Source organism: Alosa pseudoharengus, unplaced genomic scaffold (assembly GCF_046254945.1).
Source record: "Alosa pseudoharengus isolate Yale_2024_CS ecotype anadromous, Long Island Sound unplaced genomic scaffold, YU_APseudo_1.1 YU_APseudo_1.1_scf_8, whole genome shotgun sequence".
Taxonomy (NCBI): domain Eukaryota; kingdom Metazoa; phylum Chordata; class Actinopteri; order Clupeiformes; family Clupeidae; genus Alosa; species Alosa pseudoharengus.
Window position 1 is genome coordinate 41,203,603 of NW_027468870.1, and position 18,968 is coordinate 41,222,570.

An 18,968-nucleotide genomic window follows, 5' to 3' on the forward strand; every position below is an offset into this window, starting at 1 on the left:
GCAAGTATAACTGTATAATTATAGGCTGTTTATCTTATTGACTCCAACACAGAACCCACCACCACAAATGCAATTCAATTCTGTGGGAAACACTGCCTTCCATTATCAAACCCTTCATCTTATCCACAACAAATAAATAGTCCTGTAGAATCAAGTATTGTTAGAATACTGTTGGGTTGTGGAGGTTAGCACACTATAACGTTACAGCACAGGGTAATCCTAATTTTATGGATCAAATGTATTCCAATCTAACTCAAAAGTTTTGAACAACACAAAGGTTTTATCCAGATCAAAACCAAGAATAGATTATGTGATCTAATCCAATTTCAGGATCCTTGTTTCCTTTTGAACAACCCATTTTCAAGATTTGATCCAATCCGATAGCCGAAATCCGGTAACTGAAATCCGATAACCGAAATCCGATCACATTTCTTTTGAACAATTGTGCCCAAACAATCAAAGCATATGTAAAACTAAAAAGCTATGCTACCTCATGTTCGTTTTGCTCGGACCCCGTAAATCACCGCTTGCGGTTATATTTATTATTATTATTGTTATTCCACTTTTTTGCTTTCCTGTTTTAGAGGTGGTTAACATGGGCGAAAATTCTTGAAATTTGGCACACACGTCAGGAGTCACGCAACGCAGTTAGGTACAAGAGCTTGACCTCGGGTGTGGCCCAGAGACTCACTAGCGCCCCCTTAGGTGACTGATCCCGTGGTTGGCATATATTTTGAGGTGGTTAACATGGTCGAAAACGCATGAAATTTAGCACACACATCAAGTGGTACAGTGAATAGACAGGGATAAAGGCTTGGCACTGGGCGTTGCCCAGGAACTCCATAGCGCCCCCTTACGTCACAGTGACTTGTGGTTGGCATATAGTTTTAGATACACACACCAAATTTGGTGGGTGTATGTAACTCCCAAAAACAAACAACTTTTGTATTAACATGCCATTAGCCACGCCCACAGGAAGTGAGGTAATTGAGATTTTGTGCGTTGTGGACATGATCAATTTTAACATACTCCTCCTAGACGGTTGATCCGATTCATGTCAAAGTTGGTATACATGATGCCGAGATGTTCCTGATTATAAATTGTGAAGTTTTTTTTTGATATGTTGTAATTTGACGAAATTGCGAAATTATTAATTTTAATACCCTTCCACATAAACAATAAATGTGTCATAATTCACCATGCATGACTTGAAATGTTTTAAATTTCACAGGTCATTGAAGACCATGTTAATGATAATATTCACATGCCCATAATGCATGTTTGGCATAGCGCCACCAACTGGCAACAGAAAGAATGACAATTATACTGATGTCACATGATCAATTTGAACATACTCCTCCTAGACGGTTTGTCAGATTCATTTGAAATTTGGCAAACATTATGCCAAGATGTCGCTGATGTTAAATTGTGAAGGGATTTTTGAATGTTGTAATATATTTGATATGATTTTAATATCTCACCACATAAACAGGAAATGTGCCATAAATCACAGTGCATTGAATGAATGGTCTGAAACTTCTCAGGTTAATAGATATCATGATTATGATGATATCCAGACACCCAATGGCCTGCCTGGCATAGCGCCACCACCTGGCCAAGCAGGAAATGTGCCAGAAATGGACAATGCCTTAAGTGATTGATCTGAAACTTTATAAAATATTGGATATCATTATTGTGATGATATTCACATGCGTAATTCACAGGCCTAGCATAGCGCCACCTTCTGGCCAAGCAGGAAATGTGCCAGAAATGCTCTATGCTTTGAATAAATGGTCTGAAACTTTTCAGGTTAATAGATATTATGATTATGATGATATCCAGACACCCAATGGGCCTGCCTGGCATAGCGCCACCACCTGGTCAAGCAGTAAATGTGTCAGAAATGGACAATGCCTTAAGTGATTGATCTGAAAGTTTACAAACATTTTGGATATCATTATTGTGATGGTATTCACATGTGTAATTTTCATGCCTAACATAGCGCCACCATCTGGCCAACCAAAAAGTGTATCAGAAATGTTCTTTGCTTAAAATGAATGGTCTGAAATTTCTCAGGTTAATATATATTATGATTATGATGACACCCAATGGGCCTGCCTTGCATTACGCCCCCACCTGGCCAAGCGAGTAAATGTGGCAGAAAATAAAATACAAAAACAACTAGCAAACGCATTAAATATGTACATTTCACAAACGCACCACGTCGGTGCTTTGGTGGATTCCGACATGTCACGGGTTGCGGCCCGCAGGTGCTCGGGCCCGCCATTGCCGCTTGCGGCTATATTTTTAGGGGTCCGAGCAGCGTAGCTGCAGGAACCCTATTGTTTCTGTACCGTTCATTTTTTGGCCAAAATTCTGTAAAAGTCATACTGCAGCCTAAACCGTAACTCCAAAACTCTTGAAATTTTCAGGTATGGTTACCAGTACCCCCCTCTACCCATAACCCAAAATTTGGGGTACTGCACCCAAAGGTGGCGCTATTGAAAAAAAAAGTTAATTATGCTTATTTCTCCTTACCAGATTCACCTAGACTCAAAATTCTTTCAGAATATTAATCTCTAAACTCAGATGCATCTTTTTGGCCCTGGTCTTATGGTCTACAAATGTTTACTTTTTCCACAATTTCATGGAAAAGCCAAACATTATAAAAAGTTTCACACTCTTCAAAAATAATCGAATCTTCACCAAAATTCTCACAGACAATGTTTAGACCAAGCCTCACAAAAGTTATCGCTCAGAATTTTGATATTTTGTTCCATTTCAGAGATATAGGCCAATAAAGTTAGACCACTTAGGCCTTTTTTCCTAGATCACCTATATTCCTATAAACCGTAAGTCCTAGAAACTTGACATTTTCAAGTATTGTTACCAGTACCCCCCACTACCCATAACCCAAATTTGGGGTACTGCACCCAAAGGTGGCGCTCTTGTCAAAAACGCTTATTTCTCCTTACCAGATTCACCTAGACTCAAAATTCTTTCATCATATTAATCTCTACATTCAGATGCATCTTTTTCACCCTGGTCTTATGCTCTAAAAATGTTTACTTTTGCCACAATTTCAGAGAATAGCCAAACATCATAAAAAGTTTCACAGGCTTCAAAAATGATCAAATCTTCACCAAAATTCTCACAGACAATGTTTAGACAAAGCCTCACAAAAGTTATCAAAAGAATTTGGATACGTTGTTCCATTTCAGAGATATAGGCCAATAAAGTTCGACCACTCAGCCCATTTCTCCTATATCACCTATATTCCTATATGAGTAATTTTTTTTTCTTGGATAACAACCATACAACCATCATTAGGTGGATACCATTAACAGTGCACATTTTCAGATATGTACTCTTTTTTATAAAGCCCTTAATTCTATTGTCAAATGTATGCTAGGAATTTTCTTGATGTTGTGTGTTTGCCAACACACATTTTCACCATTTGAATGTGACTGCTCAATGTGTATGATTGTCAGTGGCTGAGTGGGATAATGCCTAGTGCTGGTGTTTGTTAGGTTGAGAGTTCGAATCCTGCTAGAGCTTTAGGCTCAAGATGCACATGCTATTGGTTATTGAAGATTCACACTATTGAACAGCACCTGAATGACATCAGACAATTAACATTCACACTCATTAGTTGCCAAGAATCAGAATGCCGACACACTCTATGACATATAGGGGAACTTCTTTGTTTACTATTTTTCCTTCATCATTAAGTCTATCATATTTATATTTCATCCATTACTGTTCTTCTCTATAAATGTCTAATTGCCCCAGAATATCCAAAAGTTTTCAGGTGTATTTTTTCAGGAAAGCCCTTCATTTTATTGTCAAATATATACTTGGAGTTTTTCTTGTGTGTTTACCAACACACATTTTCACCATGTGAATGTGACTACCAAATATGTAGGATTGTCAGTGGCTCAGTGGGATAATGCCTAGTGCTAGTGTTTGTTAGGTTGAGGGTTCGAATCCCCGGTAGTGCTTTAGGCTCTAGCTCGAATACTATTGGTTATTGAAGATTCACACCATTGAACAGCACCTGAATGACATCAGGCAATCAACATTCACACTCATCAGTTGCCAAGAATCAGAATGCCGAGACACTCTATGACATTCAGGGGAACTTCTTTGTTTACTATTTTTCCTTCATCATTAAGTCTATCATATTTATATTTAATCTATTAGTGTTCATCTCTACAAATGTCTAATCGCCCCTCCATGCTTGGAGTTTTTCTTGTGTGTTTACCAATACACATTTTCACCATGTGAATGTGACTGCCTAATATGTCGGATTGACAGTGGCTCAGAGGGATAATGCCTAGTGCTGGTGTTTGTTAGGTTGAGAGTTCGAATCCTGCTAGAGCTTTGGCTCAAGATGCACATGCTATTGGTTATTGAAGAGTCACACCATTGAACAGCACCTGAATGACATCAGGCAATCAACATTCACACTCATTAGTTGCCAAGAATCAGAATGCCGACACACTCTGACATATAGGGGAACTTCTTTGTTTACTATTTTTCCTTCATCATTAAGTCTATCATATTTATATTTCATCCATTACTGTTCTTCTCTACAAATGTCTAATTGTCCCAGAATTTCCAAACGTTTTCAGGTGTTCTCTTTCAGGAAAGCCCTTCATTTTATTGTCAAATGTATACTTGGAGTTTTTCTTGTGTGTTTACCAATACACATTTTCACCATGTGAATGTGACTGGCAAAGATGTAGGATTGACAGTGGCTTAGTGGGATAATGCCTTGTACTGGTCATCCTTATGTTGAGTGTTCAAATCCCACCTGAAGCATTAGTGTTAAAATACTGTTGGGTTGTGGAGGTTAGCATACTAGAATAGAATGCTGTTGGGTTGTGGAGGTTAGCACACTATAACATTACAGCATTACAGCTACTTGTCAATATGGACTTGTAGTGCAAGGCAAGTATAACTGTATAATTATACGCTGTTTATCTTATTGAATCCGACACAGAACCCACCACCACAAATACAATTCAATTCTGTGGGAAACACTGCCTTCCATTATCAAACCCTTCATCTTATCCACAACAAATAAATAGTCCTGTAGAATCAAGTATTGTTAGAATACTGTTGGGTTGTGGAGGTTAGCACACTATAATGTTACAGCACAGGGTAATCCTAATTTTATGCATCAAATTTATTCCAATCCAACTCAAAAGTTTTGAACGACACAAAGTGAAGGTTTTATCCAGATCAAAACCAAGAATAGATTATGTGATCTAATCCAATTTCAGGATCCTTGTTTCCCTTTGAACAACCCATTTTCAAGATTTGATCCAATCCGATAGCTGAAATCCGGTAACTGAAATCCGATAACCGAAATCCGATCACGTTTCTATTGAACAATTGTGCCCAAACAATCAAAGCATATGTAAAACTAAAAAGCTATGCCATCATGTTCGTTTTGCTCGGACCCCGTAAATCACCGCTTGCGGTTATATTTAGGGCCCGAGCACCGAAGGGCGCAAGGCCCTATTGTTTTTGTAAGGATTATTATTATTATTATTATTATTTTTCACTATTATTATTGTTATTCCACTTTTTTGCTTTCCTGTTTTTGAGGTGGTTAACATGGTTGAAAACTCTTGAAATTTGGCACACACGTCAGGTGTCACGCATCACTGTTAGGTACAAGAGCTTGACCCCGGGCGTGGCCCAGGGACTCGCTAGCGCCCCCTTAGGTGACTGATCCCATGGTTGGCAAATATTTTGAGGTGGTTAACATAATCGAAAAGTCTTGAAATTTGGCACACACATCAGGTGTCACCCAAAGCAGCTAGGTAAAAAAGCTTGGCCCCGGGTATGGCCCAGAGACTCGCTAGCGCCCCCTTACGCCTCCTTAGATGACTGATCCCGTGGTGGGCATATACTTTCTGCTACACACACCAAATTTGGTAGGTGTCTGTATCTCCCCAAGATGAACAACTTTCGTATGTACAATGCATTAGCCACGCCCAACAGGAAGTGAGGTATTTGGGATTTTGTGCAGACTAATATGTGATGAAATATGTGATGAATCATGATGCCAAAAGAGGTGCTTCCCATGGGTGAAAACGCATGAAACGTGTGGCACACACATCAAGTGATACAGTGAATAGACAGGGATAAAAGCTTGGCACCGGGCGTTGCCCAGGAACTCCATAGCGCCCCCTTATGTCACTGTGATTTGTGGTTGGCATATAGTTTTAGATACACACACCAAATTTGGTGGGTGTATGTAGCTCCCAAAAACAAACAACTTTTGTATTAACATGCCATTAGCCACGCCCACAGGAAGTGAGGTAATTGAGATTTTGTGCGTTGTAGACATGATCAATTTTAACGTACTCCTCCTAGACGGTTGATCCGATTCATGTCAAAGTTGGTATACATGATGCCGAGATGTTCCTGATTATAAATTGTGAAGTCTTTTTTTGATATGTTGTAATTTGACAAAATGGCGAAATTGTTCATTTTAATACCGTTCCACACAAACAATAAATGTGTCATAATTCACCATGCATGGCTTGAAATGTTTTAAATTTCACAGGTCATTAAAGACCATGTTAATGATAATATTCACATGCCCATAATGCATGTTTGGCATAGCGCCACCAACTGGCAACAGAAAGAATGGCAATTATGCTGATTTCACATGATCAATTTGAACATACTCCTCCTAGACAGTTTGTCAGATTCATTTGAAATTTGGCAAACATTATGCCAAGATGTCGCTGATGTTAAATTGTGAAGGGATTTTTGAAATGTTGTAATATATTTTATATTATTTTAATATCTCACCACATAAACAGGAAATGTGTCAAAAATCACAGTGCATTGAATAAATGGTCTGAAACTTCTCAGGTTAATAGATATCATGATTATGATGATATCCAGACCCCCAATGGGCCTGCCTGGCATAGCGCCACCACCTGGCCAAGCAGGAAATGTGCCAGAAATGGACAATGCCTTAAGTGATTGATCTGAAACTTTATAAAATATTGGATATCATTATTGTAATGATATTCACATGTCTAATTTCCATATCTAACATAGCGCCACCATCTGGCCAAACAGGAAATGTGCCAGAAATGGGTGATGCCTAAACTGATTTATTTGAAACTTGGTAGGTATAAAATATTTGAAATCATTATTGTGATGATATTCACATGTGTAATTCTGATGCCTAGAATACCACCACCATCTGGCCAAGCATGAAATGTGCCAGAAATGTTCTATGCTTTGAATGAATGGTCTGAAACTTAACAGGTTAATACATATTATGATTATGATGATATCCAGACACTCAATGGCCCTGCCTGGCATAGCGCCACCACCTGGTCAAGCAGGAAATGTGTCAGAAATGGACAATGTGATTGATCTGAAAGTTTACACAAATTTTGGATATCATTAATGTGATGATATTCACATGTCTAATTTCCATGTCTAGCATAGCGCCACCATCTGGCCAACCAAAAAGTGTATCAGAAATGTTCTTTGCTTAAAATGAGTGGGCTGAAATTTCTCAGGTTAATATATATTATGCTTATGATGACACCCAATGGGCCTGCCTTGCATTGCGCCCCCACCTGGCCAAGCAAGTACATGTGGCAGAAAATAAAATACAAAAATAAATAGCACACGCATCAAATATGTACATTTCGCAAATGCACCACGTCGGTGCTTTGTTGGATTCCGACATGTCACGGGTTGCTGCCCGCAGGTGCTCGGGCCCGCCATTGCCGCTTGCGGCTATATTTATTATTATTATTTGTTCACCTTTTTGCTATTTTTGAGGTGGTTAGCATAGATGAAAAGTCTTGGAATTTGGCACACACATCTGGTATTACAATGGCTACACAGGCATAAAGGCTTGGCCCCGGGCGTTGCCAAGGGACTCAGTAGCGCCCCCTTAGGTGATTGATGCAGTGGTTGGCACATACTTTCAGCTAGACACACCAAATTTGGCAAGTGTGTGTATCTCCCCAAGATGAACAACTTTCGTATGTACAATGCATTAGCCACGCCCAACAGGAAGTGAGGTATTTGGGATTTTGTGCGGACTAAAATGTGATGAATTGTGATGCCAAAAGAGGTGCTTCCCATCGCTGAAAACACATGAAATTTGGCACACACATCAAGAGGTACCGTGAATACACAGGGGAAAAGCCTTGGCACTGGGCGTTGCCCAGGAACTCCATAGCGCCCCCTTATGTCACTGTGACTTGTGGTTGGCATATAGTTTTAGATACACACACCAAATTTGGTGGGTGTATGTAACTCCCAAAAACAATCAACTTTTGTATTAACATGCCATTAGCCACGCCCACAGGAAGTGAGGTAATTGAGATTTTGTGCGTTGTGGACATGATCAATTTTAACATACTCCTCCTAGACGGTTGATCCGATTCATGTCAAAGTTGGTATACATGACGCTGAGATGTTCCTGATTATAAATTGTGAAGCTTTTTTTTGATATGTTGTAATTTGACGAAATGGCGAAATTATTCATTTTAATACCCTTCCACATAAACAATAAATGTGTCATAATTCACCATGCATGGCTTGAAATGTTTTACATTTCACAGGTCTTTGAATACCATGGGAGTGATGATATTCACATGCCCATAATGCATATTTTGCATAGCGCCACCACCTGGCAACAGAAAGAATGGCAATTACACTGATGTCACATGGTCAATTTTAACATACTCCTCCTAGACAATTTGTCAGATTCATGTGAAATTTGGCAAATATGATGCCAAGATGTTGCTGGTGTTAAATTGCGAAGGGATTTTTGATATGTTGTAATATGTCATGATTTTAATATCTCACCCTATAAACAGGAAATGTGTCATAAAGTCACATTGCATTGAATGAATGGTCTGAAACTTCTCAGGTTAATAGATATTATGATTATGATGATATTCTGACACCCAATGGGCCTGCTTGGCATAGCGCCACCACCTGGCCAAGTAGGAAATGTGCCAGAAATGGACAATGCCTTAAGTGATTGATCTGAAACTTTATAAAATATTGGATATCATTATTGTGATGATATTCACACATATAATTCACATGCCTAGCATAGCGCCACCATCTGGCCAAACAGGAAATATGCCATAAATGCTTTATGCTTTCAATGAATGGTCTGAAACTTCTTAGGTTAATAGATATTATAATTATGATGATATCCAGAGACCCTATGGGCCTGCCTGGCATAGCGCCACCACCTGGTCAAGCAGGAAATGTGCCAGAAATGGACAATGTCTTGAGTGATCGATCTGAAAATTTACAAACATTTTGAATATCTTTATTGTGATGATATTCACATGTGTAATTTTCATGCCTAACATAGCGCCACCATCTGGCCAACCAAAAAGTGCATCAGAAATGTTCTTTGCTTAAAATGAATAGTCTGAAATTTCTCAGGTTAATATATATTATGATTATGATGACACCCAATGGGCCTGCCTTGCGTTGCGCCCCCACCTGGCCAAGCGAGTATATGTGCCAGAAAATTAAATACAAAAACAAATAGCACACGCATCAAATATGTACATTTCACAAACGCACCGCGTCGGTGCTTTGTTGGATTCCGACATGTCACGGGTTGCTGACCGGAGGTGCTCGGGCCCGCCATTGCCGCTTGCGGCTATATTTATTATATTGCTTTCTTATGTAGACTATTAACGGAATATATTATAAGAACATTTCAATAAATATGGAAAGTCAGTATGAACCATATAGACAGATATTGTGACAGCCTTGCCTGGCTCCTCCTCCTGTCTGTGTTGCGTCTCTCTCTCCTACAGGTGAGCTGGGTGCAGGTGTTTGGAGGCACGCAAATTATTTCCTAGTCAGGGCTTTTAAAAGCGCTTCAATGGAGACCGGGTTGTCAACCACTTCCGCTCCGTCTCTACAGCACCGTTTTGGATTTTGTTTTAGCTTATTGTGTCACCTAGTCTTGATCCTTACAAGCTGGCTAACGATAGACCTATATCTAATCTCCCTTTCATGTCAACAATACTTGAAAAAATAGAGTCCAAACAAATCTGTGCCTTCTTACATATGAACAATGTAAAAATACTTGAAAAAATAGAGTCCAAACAAATCTGTGCCTTCTTACATATGAACAATGTAAAAATACTTGAAAAAATAGAGTCCAAACAAATCTGTGCCTTCTTACATATGAACAAAATCCAGGAATTATACCAGTCTGGCTTTCGAGCTCACCATAGTACTGAATCAGCCTTAGTTAAAGTTTTTAATGACCTCCTCATTGCTGCCGATAATGGATATGTATCAATACTGATCCTCCTGGACCTCAGCACTGCCTTTGACACCATAGACCATGACATACTACTTCATAGGCTTGAACATTCCATAGGCATAGGATAGACTATTTCAATGCTCTATACACTGGCTGCAATAATACCGGTCTAAGGAACTTACAGCTTATACAAAATGCAGCTGCTCGCACACTCACTAGGACCAAAAAATATGAACACATTTCCCCCATCCTAGCATCTTTACACTGGCTACCTGTTAAAAGTCTCATTGACTTAAAAATATTACTTGTAATCCCAACAGTAGAGGCAGAGCTTTCTGCTACAGCGCACCCCTCCTCTGGAATTAACTCTCTCCATCAATTTGATTAGCAGACACCCTCCCTATTTTCAAGTCTAGACTTAACACATACATCTTTAGTGCCTCCCATAGTTAGGTATGGTGTAGTGTGGAACTTCACCCACCTCAGGGTTTTTATTGGAATGGACCACCTCTGCTGTGTCCTCATGTGACTGGCGCCCTAGTCATGCGTGTCATAGTGGCAACTGACTATACCTGCGCTGGTGCTGACTACCCTTCACCATGCCTTAGGTATGCTGCCATAGCATAGCGCTGTCATGGACTTTTCATGGGTCACGCCGTACAACTCTTCTTCTTTCTCTCTCTCAACCTCTTGTCTTTGTCTTGCCATTCAACTCCCTCTTCTCTCCTTCTCTCTCTCAACTCTCCCTCTCTTGCCTTTTGTCTCTATAGTATAACACTATATAATACCATTGATATATTTATTAATGCTGACCATCATGACTTATAGTAATACCTACTATTTATCTCTCTTTCTTCCCTCTTACCTCACTTGTGAGAGAAACTATTCCTTGTGTTTGGCCCTCATCGCACCTGAAGTCCCATCCCTATGACTGCCCTATGTGATGACCCTGTGCCCCTTCAGGCCTTCTCCTGTCAGTGCATGGGAAGGGCTGGGCCTGGTTGGGCTAATACCCTCATTGATTACACCTATGGTTAGGGTGGGGCTATATAAGGGGTTCCCTATCTTTCTGATTAGGCATTTTTCTTACTTCTTGCAGGCACTCACTTTGATTCTCTCACACTTGCACTTTGCTCTCTCCCCTCATTTGTAACTCTACCTCTCTTTCTCTTTCTTTGTCTTTAGGCCCACTTCACTAGCTTCTTTGCATCCATACACTCATACACGCACGCCACCACTCCCATTCATTTCCCCCCTAGACATTTTGCTATTGGTAACCTTGTGCTTTACTTTAATAAATTCATATATTTGGTTTGAACCTTGTTGTCCGTGTCCCTCTTTATGTTTCGGTCTGGGAACGAGCTGGCCCTAACACCTACCATTGCAGTCCCCTTGTCTGGATTCCTGGCCCGTGCAGCCTAGCTACCCAGTACTTGACATACTGTATGACAATTCCTAATCCCTAAGGACAACACATGCCCTACATTGGACTATTTGAATTTTCTGACACTAAATAGGATTCATGCATACATCATACTGGTTATGTAACCATCCTACCTCTTTGTAACATACCTCAGGTTGTTGTGTTCTATTCTGTACACCTAACTAACCTATTCATTTATTATGTATACAGTACAGACTTTACTGCCCTGTAACTGACCCTAGGCAGATGGGTCAGGCCTTTGAGTCTCGAGGTTTCTTCCTATATGTATCTCCAATTCTAGGGAGTTTTTCCTCGTCCCTGTTACTTATAGGCACACTCTGAATGTTTAACACTCTGTTAAGTGCCATGAGACATGAGTAATGTTTTGGCGCTCTATAAGTGACATTAAATAGAAGTTGAAATTGAAATTGAAATTATACACTGCACCACATTATACTGATTGCTTACACTTTTATTTTTCAAATCCAACTCCACTCCATTTTGTTAAGTTCTATTCATTTATTAAAAATCTAATATATGTATTGCTAATCCGTGTGTGGTCTTTCCGTACTCTGTTACTTTGTTGAAAAAAAACCCCAGCTATAAACCAGCTTATGCTGGAAGCTGATTTTAGCTGGTCTTTGCTGGCTTAGTTGGTTGGTTGTCACCGGGATGCTGTTGGTAAAATATTACATACCAAAGTGAAACATGAAATCCATGAGAATCATACAGGGTTTAAGTACAGCAAAGCATAGATATTCATACAGTAACAGTGGCAAAGTCAGGAATCATCCAGGCTACCTTAATCTATGACACAAATGGCTGTTGACGCAAAACAGACAACAAGTGATATCAACACTGGCGCCTTACATTATCCATGTTCAGAAGAACAGCACAGATGTTATACAGGGTCGAGACGCAGACATAGAATCATACTCGAAGCTGGTGTCACACTCCACCTCAGTCCCATTAATGAGAATGGGGCTGTGTATGCTAACGCATATTTGGTGTGAGAGCTAGGGACCAAATCCTGAGGATGTACATACAATATTATGTTGACTTGTTACCACTATGGGGGTGCTAGAGTTATGGAAATGAGCTCATATCTCAGCCAATTTTTAACGTATCAAAACTAAACTAGGTATGAGAGGTTATGTGGTGTAAGGGGGAGGGGGTTTATCAGTGTGAGTGTGGGTGTGTGCGTGTGTGTGTGTGGGGGGGGTTGGGGTAAGTGTGATGAGAGGGGTAGCAGGTAATAGGGTGTGTGCAAATGCAAATGCCAAAAGGAAGGAAGAGTATGACAGTTCACTGTCCTGATGGTGGAAAGATGTGTATGCATCTAATGTAACAAAACTGAGTTGCCATGACAGCTCCTGCTCAACTGCTTGGCCCCCAAATATAGCTGCAGAGCTGCAAATTTAGAGAGAAATGAACAAAATTCAAGAGCTGGGAAGCTTTCGGAAAGTTTTCACCTTGGGCTGTTGGTGGCGCTACAGTGCACATGATAAAGTCTTGTAAATTGATGGGTGGGGCCTTACCTTTTGCCTTAATCCACTGATAAAGTTTGAGCTTCATAGATCAAAGCATCGCAGAGCTATTTGTATTAATGCTGTTAAAAGATTGATGGATTTTGACCAGTTGGTGGTCCTAGATATTTGAGGTTTTGGGGGCAGTAACTTGGTGAAATTGGTCAGTGGCCTGAGTAGAATAAGTGTGCAAAGTATGAGCATTTTACTATGTACATTTGTATGTGCTGCCATGGACTCCTATGGCACTAGACAGAAGCATAATAACAAATCCTACTAGCCCTATAGGGTCCCTACGCAGCTTCAATGCTTGGCCCCCAATAAGACAAGGTAGAAAAACTAATGGCCCCAAAAATGACAGAAATGTGGCAAATGACTTTTAAGTGATAGGGTCCAAATGTAGTGCTGAAAATGTATAATCAGAAAAATAGGCCAAAATAAATTTCCCATGACAAATGCATTATGGGAAGTCTAAACCAAATCTAGCGCTGAAAATCTTAAATTTCCCAAATACATTTTATTTTCAAGGGCCATTTTTCAAGACAGAATTTCACATAGGGGGCGTCATTGGAAAAAGGAGAGGGTGTAGTTTCAGAATGTGGTGAAACATCCGATGCAAAATGTAGTATGGGATGTTTATCGCTGTTCTAGTGCTGAAATTCTGCAATTTTCCAAATACAATTTATATACTATATTTTCAAAGGGCAAAAAAAGCAATTTTCCACCATAGAATTTCACAAGTGGGGTGTCATTGGAAAGGGGAGGAAGTGTAGTTATAGAATGTGGTGAAATAACCCTTGCAAAATCCTTCATGGGCTATCTGTCCCTGTTCAAGTGCTGAAATTCTGCAATTTCACAAATACATATTATATTTTCAGAGGGGCTAAATATGCAATTTTCAACCATAGAATTTCACAAGTGGGGTGTCATTGGAAAGGGGAGGAAGTGTAGTTATAGAATGTGGTGAAAGATCCCTTGCAAAATCCTTCATGGGCAATCTGTCCCTGTTCAAGTGTTGAAATTCTGCAATTTCACAAAATATATACTGTTTTTAGAGGGGCTAAATATCCAATTTTCCACCATAGAATTTCACAAGTGGGGTGTCATTGGAAAGGGGAGGAGGTGTAGTTATAGAATGTGGTGAAAGATCCCTTGCAAAATCCTTCATGGGCTATCTGTCCCTGTTCAAGTGCTGAAATTCTGCAATTTCACAAAATATATACTGTATTTTCAGAGGGGCTAAATATGCAATTTTCAACCATAGAATTTCACAAGTGGGGTGTCATTGGAAAGGGGAGGAAGTGTAGTTATAGAATGTGGTGAAAGATCCCTTGCAAAATCCTTCATGGGCAATCTGTCCCTGTTCAAGTGTTGAAATTCTGCAATTTCACAAAATATATACTGTTTTTAGAGGGGCTAAATATCCAATTTTCCACCATAGAATTTCACAAGTGGGGTGTCATTGGAAAGGGGAGGAAGTGTAGTTATAGAATTTGGTGAAATATCCCTTGCAAAATCCTTCATGGGCTATCTGTCCCTGTTCAAGTGCTGAAATTCTGCAAATTCACAAATACATATTATATTTTCAGAGGGGCTAAATATCCAATTTTCCACCATAGAATTTCACAAGTGGGGTGTCATTGGAAAGGGGAGGAGGTGTAGTTTCAGAATGTGGTGAAACATCCCTTGCAAAATCCTTCATGGGCTATCTGTCCCTGTTCTAGTGTTGAAATTCTGCAATTTCACAAATATATACTGTATTTTCAGAGGGGCAAAAAAGGCCATTTTCTACCATAGAATTTCACAAGTGGGGTGTCATTGGAAAGAGGAGAGAGTGTAGTTTCAGAATGTGTTGAAAAGTCCGATGCAAATTGACATGCAGGCCGTAGGGAATACATTTACTGTAGAAAAACTTCAAAATCTGCTACCAACTACATACCACCCCCCCCCCCCCCCAGTGTAAAATGAACAAAATTATTTAATAGAAAAAAACATAACACAACATGTATCAAAAGATCCAGCACAGAAAATAAAGAAAAAACTACATAATCTGCCACCCTCTACATAAACCCCCCCCCCCCCCCTCTAAATTACCAAATTATTTAATAGAACACAAAAGGCAACATTTCTCAAAACATTCGGCAGTGGAGTCAACAGAAAAAAGATATACAGGCTTGTGAACGTCTGTGAACAATGCCTGTTCATCTGCAACAGGCACATGCCTGTGTTATCGCGGATTTGCGGTCAACACTGGCCCCTTGTGGACGAGGTAGAAAATTGCATTATTTAAGGTGGAACCAGAGAATGTCTAATAAGGGGAGAACTGCCACTCTCGGAAAACTTCCGGTTTCTGAACTGGTTGCAGTTCCTTCTGTGGTTCCACATGAGGGCGCTCGTCCACGAGTGCAGAATGCATGGAGGTCTATGGAGCTGTACCCCTCAAAATCCACTTTTCTCTGGATATAATTTTTTTCCAAGTAATTTGAATATTGTTTTCGAAAGGGGAGGCAAAGAAAATACACTTGGTTGAGTATTATATTTTTTAAAGTCACTTAATTGTTCTAAAAAGCCTTTCAAACGTGTCAATGACGTCATTCATTAGCACAATGCTAGCGTGTTATGGGCAACAACAACCCAACCTGTAAGAAATCAAAAGGACATAAGTACTCGTTCATTCAACTTTTGACCTATAACCCATGTTGAAGTTATACAAACTACAATCAAATCTGAGATTTGTCAACGACAATCAGGTGAAAGAAGCAAATTTAGCCGTCTAGCTCCATTGACTCCCATTCATTCTGCACTCATGGCGATCGCCCCCAGTGGAAATCTAGTGGAACTGCAACCAAAATTCGGTACAATGGGACTTAATACGGAGTGGCAAGGCTCTCCGTAGACGGGCTCTGGTGGAACGGAAACTTAACTCCCCCGCGATCTGAAAGTGGTCTTCCCCCGCGAAAACGAAAGTGGTGCCAACTTCAGCCTCGTCCTAACCCACTAAGTTAGCAAAGGCAGAGGTGTAGCCCGTTACAATTCAGCGAAATGATGGGGGAATAAATTGAAGAGTTCAGTGCCATGCGAGCACTTCACTTCTCAGATTATTTAACAGAATACTGCAAATCTAAAAGTCGCGTGCTTGCCAACCAGCCCCAACTACCAACAATCTGCGCAGACGTTGGTGGTGATAACGACAAGAGACAATCTTTGTTGTATATAAATAGAGCTGCACAGTCCCGCCCACAGCCAAAACGCGGTTAGGTGCCGGATGTAAGATTCCCATTCATTTGTCCCATTGACGTTTGGAAAAATCCGTATCTAAAGAGTTTTACAGCATGTCTTAGGCTAACCAGCTACGGCATAACTCATAAGCATACAACATATCATTTCGAGTGAAAAAACGAAGAGAAAATCCAAAAAAAGTCAAAGGTACAAGACTGTGTACATATTTTCATTTCCGAGCGAAGGAACTACTCATCCCATAAACCACCGGGCCTCACTGAAAAATATAAGCAGCACGAACCAGCGCGAAATTATTCATTTCCAACCGGCGACAGCAGCGAACCCTTTACTCCAAACAGTGATTTTTATATAGTGAATGTGCAGTTAATAGCAGTTATTTCAGGAGTAATCGTGTAAATAATAGTGTTTTGATATTGAATTTTATATTTATCATCGTGTATTTTATATTGTGTGTGTGAAAGCGGTTAACGTTAACGGCAGTGCTTCGTAATGTTACCTGGCTCATCCTATGTCATCACTGCTCAGTCAGGGCTGATGCATGGTCTGCTCTTGGACCACCATATTCAGTTTATTAATTTGCCGTGAATTATTACACAAAATGTTAATTAAATGCACGAAGTATTCCTAGGTTAATGATTAATATGAATCATACAGTATGAAGGCTACAGTAGCCTAGCTAATGTTCACTAGCACTGCTAGCAGCATTAACATTACAACCTCCCTGCTTAGCTAACTCACCACAACTTTGTAGGTCTTGTCCCTCATGCTGCTGACCCTTACAAAACCCACAAACTGACTCTCGGACACACAACAGTCAATAATGTGACCCGATTTAAAGTGGCTTTCACCCCTTTGGACACTCACTAAAACAATATTCATACCTGTGTTGCAGCATGTAGGCTAATGTTAGCTGCATTATGTAATGACATACAATGTCGGAAATGCTAATGGTTAGCCTGTCGGCTAGTGCTAGCCTACCTGAAAAGTTTGAGTGTTTAAACTAACATTTACAGTGGTCTATTTGATAGTGTATTGGCCCTGACTAAGTTCGTGTGATGTATAAACCCCAATCCTTGTTGATACAAGTACCAATATTCGTCAAGAAAGTTTTTAATCACATTAAGATTTTTGCCATAGTCAGTAAAAAACTCCTCCATCTTTGTCAATATTTTTCCGCTGAAAAAGTTTCAAACTATGACCATAACGGCCTTTCCACCAATCAGAGGCATCACTGTGGGATTGTGGGATTGTTCAGGATTGTGGGTAATGAAGTACTTATCCAAGAGATCGCGAATAAAAGGCATTTATCTCAAAACAAGGTTAGTGCCCCACGAACTCTTGGTGTCTATAGGAGCATATACAATCGCTTAGTACAACCGTAGCTGGTTTTAAGTCTACCACGTGCAGTTAAGTTTTTATGGCTTACACCGCAATTGTCAATGGAGAAATTGCATTGACTTTTTACATCCGGCATCGGCTGTGGGCGGGACTGTGCAGCTCTATAGATATATAGATAGCGTTTTAGATTAATTCAGATAATATTAGATAGCGTTAGATAGTTTAAGCCAATTTGTCCCTCCTTGAGCTGTTGAAAAGGTAAGTGTAATGATTGTGACTACAAAGTTAAAGTCACTATAGTGTGCTAACGTTAGCCAACGGCAACAGTGACGTTAACCTTTAGAAGCGCGCCTTTGATAATGTCAACAACTTCACCTGTCGTTAACGTTATTCAATAACACGACATGTAGATAAATGTCATGAATGACGTAAATGTTGTGCTTAAACTCATCTATACTAAAATAAATTTAAGTCACTAAAAGGGTCGATTTACTACGGGAAATCGACCGGTGGACATGTCGGTCCATTCTACATAATATTGTACCCAATACTGCAACTCAATTTTTTACATTACGCTTAGGAAACAATTCTGCTAACCTTGCTATGCCACGTGAAAATCCATCGACCAACAACAGCATCCACCAGCTGGCAAATCCACGGCGCAGCAACTGAGCACTGTGTCGACCTCCCTCCTTTTTAAAGGCATTAAACCGGAAGTGAATTACAGGCAGCCTCAGGCTTTTAACCAACCTGAGCACAGACATTCTCTGGCGCAGTTCATTGATTACTTTGTTGGCATAGGGCCTATGGCTATGGATGCCATAGGCCTTATAAGAATGCATAGGCTTTTTTCGACGTGGAGGGACTAGGGCAATACCATTTTAATATATTACACAACTAGAAATCACGTTATTTAATGTTAAGAGTGTGTCCATGAGAGGACCAGGTGGGGGTGACACATGCTACGTCACCGATTTTGATGAAACTTGGACAGTTTGAAGGGTCCACCTAAAAACTCAGAAAGCCAAAATAGTACAAAATTTGAAACAACCCAGGGGGAGTTAGGCCCCCGTCCTTGTTTTAGGCCAAAAAACCTCAAAAAAAGGCCCAAAATTGCAGAAAATGTTGACATCCC

The 18,968-nt window shown here is 40.0% G+C and overlaps 1 long non-coding RNA gene across 1 annotated transcript in view; it reads right to left on the reverse strand.

Annotated features, from left to right (window-relative positions):
- The window catches only part of LOC143111764 (uncharacterized), a 68,625-nt gene extending 50,102 nt beyond the window's left edge, over positions 1-18,523 (reverse strand). Inside the window, exon 1 of the long non-coding RNA XR_012984610.1 lies at positions 18,431-18,523. This is a non-coding gene — a long non-coding RNA (uncharacterized LOC143111764). The remainder of the gene's footprint in view (positions 1-18,430) is intronic.
- Between the last annotated feature and the right edge of the window lie 445 nt (positions 18,524-18,968).